The sequence below is a fragment of the Papio anubis genome, chromosome 6 (genome assembly GCF_008728515.1).
Source record: "Papio anubis isolate 15944 chromosome 6, Panubis1.0, whole genome shotgun sequence".
NCBI classification, from domain to species: Eukaryota; Metazoa; Chordata; class Mammalia; order Primates; family Cercopithecidae; genus Papio; species Papio anubis.
The window spans coordinates 28654824-28660883 of NC_044981.1; the positions used below are offsets into that span (position 1 = coordinate 28654824).

The window sequence follows — 6060 nt, forward strand, 5'->3', positions numbered from 1 at the left end:
ACCTGTGTAAGATTTTTAAAGAGACTGCACTGTCACGAGCCACAGGGCTGTGAGATTGGTAAGAAAGTGCTACAGCAAGTATCCAGGGGAGGGCTTGGATCTGAGACACAGCGTGTGCCCCTGGTCGAGAAGCGGGAAAAGAATCCGCCCAGAGCCCCTTCTCTCCATTCCCTCGGCGAGGCAGGAAGCTACCTGGGTTCCGAATTCCACGACTTCCGGATTATCTCGCATTGCAGCACAGACACCAACCTCTAGTAATCTTTGCCATTTATTAGGCGTTTTTTACCCCAAATCTCGCGGCTTCGTAAAAATATCGCGATGCTTCCACTTTTAATGTTTCTAGTTTGGACAATCCCTTTGAGAAAAATTTAAAAGCCGATTCTTAAAAATATACGTTGGTAATTGTTTATGCCTACTGCTGAGATCAAGATACCTCAAAAGTAATGAGAGGAAAAAAAAACCATGTGTCAGAAGTGGGATTCGAACCCACGCCTCCATTGGAGACCAGAATCCCCAGCGCGGGGAAGCGTAGCTTGAGTCTGGCGCCTTAGACCACTCGGCCATCCTGACACCCTGCGTGAGGGAGACGATTTTTCCACTAAAATAGAGATCAACAAGCAATGATTTTGTGACGTGCATGCACGCAGAAACGCGATGACGTCAGGGTTGCTTGGTAACAGAAGGGAAGGAAGCCACTTGTGGATTAAAAAAGGAAAAGACTTCGCAGGACTAGAAAATGTTTATGCATAAAACTGGATCAAGTCTCTTACGGGCCTTACAACTGTCATCCCCATCTCGAAAAACGCGTGCAATTTTTTTTTTTGCCCCCAGCCTGCCCAGGTTTCAGGAAGGAAAGAACATCTTTTGCTTCGGTCGCTGGATCGGCTCTCCAGCGTCTGATGTTTACTGAAATCTTGATTATGGTTAGCCTTCCCCTAGGACTTCATTGTTTGGAAGACGGTGAGGAACAAAACAAAACCCTAACAAAAGACCCCGGTTCTATGGCAAAGTCCCCTTTTAGCCCTTCTATTTTGGTTCCATTTGTCACCGCCTTGCCACTCGTCGACGTTTGTCTTGGACTCTGAAAGTCGCAGCCGGGAACTGCTGGGAAGGTCCGTACGGGGACCACATGGGCGAGGCTGGTGTCCGCGCCGAGGGATCGGCCATCCCAGGTCGGGGAAACTCCGGGAGCGACGCGCTCGCCCGCGGCCTTCCTTATCGCTCTCAGATATTACCGATTAATGGGCTCCGAGCGTCCACTGCCAGGTCGGGGAACACGGCGGCAGTTTTTAAGGGGAGTGCACCACATCGCCTAACCCACTTTTCTTTTTTTTTTTTTTTTTTTGAGACAGAGTCTCGCTCTGTCACCCAGGCTGGAGTGTGGTGGCCGGATCTCAGCTCACTGCAAGCTCCGCCTCCCGGGTTCACGCCATTCTCCTGCCTCAGCGATCTGAGCATCAGGCCGGGAAACCCCGAGGTCTAAAATTTTAATGGAGCCCTGAAACTAAACAGAAATCATGCCTCCCACTAGAACAAGAGCCCCTAGAGGCCGGGGGCACTGCTAAAATAACATGTGTAGACCAATGCAGTCCAGGTAACAGTGCCTGGCAAACACGGTAGAGGTTCAATAGATATATTTTAACTCAACCGTCTTAACTCTTGTATTTGGGGCTGTGAAGTTCAGATAGAGGAAATATAAAGTTGGATATTTTAATTAGATTTTGTCCCAATACGTTACTTTTTGTATTTATTAACATAAAAAATTTTTATTTTCCGTTTTGTAAGGCAAAGTTAGGTCTCTTTTCTGCATGGAAAAATAACTGAGTTTCAGTAGGCTCTATCTTAATTTCCATTGACTTCCTTGGTTTCATATCCTATTTTTGATAGAGAGAAAATTAGTTCGAGAAGTACAGTGAACACTGGTTCCCCAGTCTCCCTCCAATACATGAGATTTGTGTATTTTCTTTCGATTGGAAGGAAATTGTCCAGGAAGTGATTCCCAACATGGCAACTGTAATCTTACCCTACTTATAATTATTTTTTTCTAATTGCAAAGTACACACAAATTGTAGAACATACAAACATGTCAAAAATTAAAATTACCCATAATCTCACTAGTCAGAAGTAACTATTAACATTTTTATATATTTAGTCTTTCATATGGCATACATTTTTTCCAAAAAATGGTCATGTGTGGTAAATAATTTGCTAACTTACTTTCTAAATGAGTATATTACGAACATATATACCTGCTAAGTACTATAGATATTTTGTATAAATTTTTTTTTTTTTTTTTTTGAGACAGAGTCTTGCTCTGTCGCCCAAGCTGGAGTACAGTGGCGCGATCTCGGCTCACTGCAAGTTCCGCCTCCCGGGTTCACGCCATTCTCCTGCCTCAGCCTCCTGAGTAGCTGGGACTACAGGCGCCCACCACCACGCCCGGCTAATTTTTTTTTTTTTTTTTAAATTCACGTGTTAGCCAGGATGGTCTCGATCTCCTGACCTCGTGATCCGCCCGCCTTGGCCTCCCAAAGTGCTGGGATTACAGGAGTGAGCCACCGCGCCCGGCCTGTATAAATCTTAATTACTGCAGATATTCCATATCAAACTGGTATTCTTGAACACTGAATTATTTCTAATTTTTTATTTTCATGAGCAATGCTGTAAAAACTATCCTTACATAAATATTTTCAAACATCCATAATTATTTCCTTAAATTTCTAAAAGTGAAACCATTACATCAATGTTTATCCAGCTTTTTTTTTTTTTTTTTTTTTTTTTGACTGAGTTTTGCTCTGTTGCCCAGGCTGGAGTGCAGTGGCATGATCTCAGCTCACTGCAACCTCTGTCTCCTGGGTTGAAGTAATTTTCTTGCCTCAGCCTCCCGAGTAGCTGGAACTACATGCATGCGCCACCACGCCCGGCTAATTTTTTTGTATTTTTAGAGACAGGGTTTCACCAAGTTGGTCAGGCTGGTCTCAAACTAGTGACCTCAAATGATGCGCCCGCCTCAGCCTCCCAGTGCTGGGATTACAGGCGTGACCCACCGTGACCAGTACGTTTTAATAGGTAAAAAATGATATGGCTTTTTTTTTTTTTTTTTTACAGATTTGTTATTAGTGAGGTTCAATATTCATGTTTAAAGGATTTTTATACTTCTTCCTCAGTAAACTGCTTACCAAATTTTTATGAGGTGTCCATCTTTCCTTATTGATTTGTAAGACTTATTTTATGAAAAGTAAACTCTTGGGATACAGTTTCTATTTACCGAGAACCCAAGCAGAAATTCCTCTCTCTTACTAACAAGAATCCCATTATGTCCCTTAAATATTTAATTATTTCCATCTTATGGAAACTAGGAGTCATACAATTAACAAGGTTCCCATGTCAATTTTTAAAACCCAACTGTGGCCCACATTTAGTGTCCTCGTAATGTTTTCATACTATAGATTTACCTCTAATCATGGTCATTTTTTGTGCCATCTTTTTTCTTTTTGTTTTTCTTTCTTTTTTTTTTGAGACAGAGTCTCACACTGTCAGCCGGGTAGGTGTGCAGCAGCGCAATCTTGGCTTGCTGCAACCTCTGCCTCCCTGGTCCAAGCAATTCTCCTACCTCAGCCTCCCAAGTAGCTGGGACTACAGGCGCCTGCCAACATGCCAGCTAATTTTTGTATTTTTAGTAGAGACAGGGTTTTTCACTATGTTGGCCAGGCTGGTCTCGAACTCCTGACCTCGTGATCTGCAAGCCTCGGCCTCCCAAAGTGCGGGGATTACAGGTGTAAGCCACCACGCCCGGCTGAACCATATTTTTTTTCTTTCTTCCTTTATGGCATGTTAAACTCCTGATATCTCAATTTTATGGTTTTTTGTTGTTGCTGTTGTTGTTTTTGAGATGGAGTCTTGCTCTGTCGCCCAGGCTGGAGTGCAGTGGTGCAATCTTGGCTCACTGCAACTTCCGCCTCCTGGGTTCAAGCGATTCTCCCGTCTCAGCCTCCGGAGTAGCTAGGATTACAGACATGCTGACCACCATACCTGGCTAATTTTTGTATTTTTAGTAGAGATGGGGTTTCACCATGTTGGCCAGGCTGGTCTTGAACTCCTGACCTCAGACGATCCATCCGCCTCGGCCTCCCAAAGTGCTGGTGTGAGCCACCGAGCCCAGACATGATTTTATGTTTTAAATGGCTTTAAGTCCTTTTTGGAATAAGGTAAAATATAATTAAATATGTAAATATTTTAACTATTTACTAATAATATTTATTGCACAATAAGACTCCCCACAGGCCATTCTACATTTTTATGAAAACATCTGTAAGAATTTTAAAAGGCCTGACAAATTATTTAAAGTGGGAAGCAGGGCGACTAAAAGAGAAAGAAGCTGACAATGGTGGTCTATGAAAATGGAAAAGAAAACAAAACAGGATTTCATTTCCAACCTTGAAATGAGTCCCTTGACCGTTTTGTGTGAGGTTATATAATTTGATTTTCCGATATGTCCAGGATTACGTGAGATTAACAGGGATTGGGGTGGAAATTGAGATGAGGCTGTATTCAAATGAGATTGACCATAAATTGGTAGTTGTTGAAGTTGGGAGATGATATAGGAGGGTTCGCTGTGTATTTTCTTCATTTTTATGTATGGTTAAAGGTTTCCATAGTGAAGAGTTCATTCAATACAGAAAAAATAAAAAATCACCAAGTCTCATCAAAAGCATCTATGCTAATATTTTGGCATATTTCTTCCCAGTTTTTAAAGAAATATGTAGGTTGAAATCTTTCTAATCTAAATTAGTATTTCTCACTTTTTTCTATTATATTCTTTTTGAGCATCAAAACCCTAAACTGGGTTTGGCAATCACATCCCATACAAATCCAAGTTCTTCACATCCTCTGAACGAAGAATCTGGTAGAGACGTGTGTATCTGTAAAGGTTACCTTCAAATGTCCTGCTTACATTTCAAACTTCAAATGCAAAATTAATTCAACAGATAAGCCAGATCTAAGAAATCTATCTTCCACAGGGAAAAAGGAAATGTAATGGGGCAATACTGTCAAATGGAAGTACTGTTTGGCTTGGCATGGTGGCCCATGCCTGTAATCCCAACACTTTGGGAGGTTGAGGAGGGAGAATCCCTTGAGCCCAGGAGTTCAAGGCTGCAGTGAGTGATGATCTTGCCACTGCACTCCAGCCTTGGTGACAAAGACAGACCCTTTCTCTAACGCTCGTTTGGTTGGACTTATTATTATTCTCAGAGACTTCATATAGGAGGAATTTCTGGGTTCAACAAAGTACAGGATTTAGTAAGGTGCTTACATCATTAAGTCAAAATTTATTGCAGGACGGAGCTAGTGGGCAAGTCTTTTAGTCTCAAGAAAAAGGGCACTAAGAAACACAGCCCAGGCATTTAGGCTTCCTCTTACATTACTGTGGTCTGCAATGAGGTCTCCTGGAGCACAGGTTTCACTTCTCCCCAGATTGTCTTTAGTTGTACTCTACTTTTTTTCACGTTATTTTCCCCCCTCCTAATTAACTAACTTTTCAAAGGATAGAAGCCATGTTCTCCTGTATTCTCTTCAGGAGCAAGTTCAGCTGGGGCACCCAACACTGGCTGAATTGTCTGTTTGAATAAAATAATGTCTTTCATTTGTGAAGAAACAACTCAACCACCACTGGTATGCTAAGAACCTTTTTTGATTTTGCTGGAAGGAGATACGTGATTTCCATCTATACTCTTTGGTCTGGATCTCCGATAACTAAAGGCATTAACAAATGGCTCTCATTTACCATCTGATAGCTATTTGCTTTTAATTTCATAGTGCCTTTAAGTGTTAGGCAGTTACATGCATTCTCTCATCTTCTCACTTAATTGTACATGGTGGAGGGTGGGGGCCATGCTCAGTTTCCCTTTATTCTTTGAACCTATGCTCTTGAGGAAGATGGTCTTCTTTGCATGTTGGCCTTTATCAGAAAAAACAACAGCACCTGAAGACACACAGGCATGTGCACGTGCGTGCAGGCACAAACATACTTCCTGGAACAGCAAAAGAATTAAGGAAGAA

General features: G+C 42.1%; 1 non-coding gene across 1 annotated transcript; it reads right to left on the bottom strand.

Moving 5' to 3' along the window:
* Positions 1-465: 465 nt before the first annotated feature.
* On the bottom strand, positions 466-570 carry TRNAL-CAA. Its single transcript has 2 exons — positions 533-570; positions 466-510 (listed from the first exon to the last, which is right to left on the bottom strand). It is a non-coding gene; the product is annotated as a tRNA-Leu (tRNA).
* Between the last annotated feature and the right edge of the window lie 5490 nt (positions 571-6060).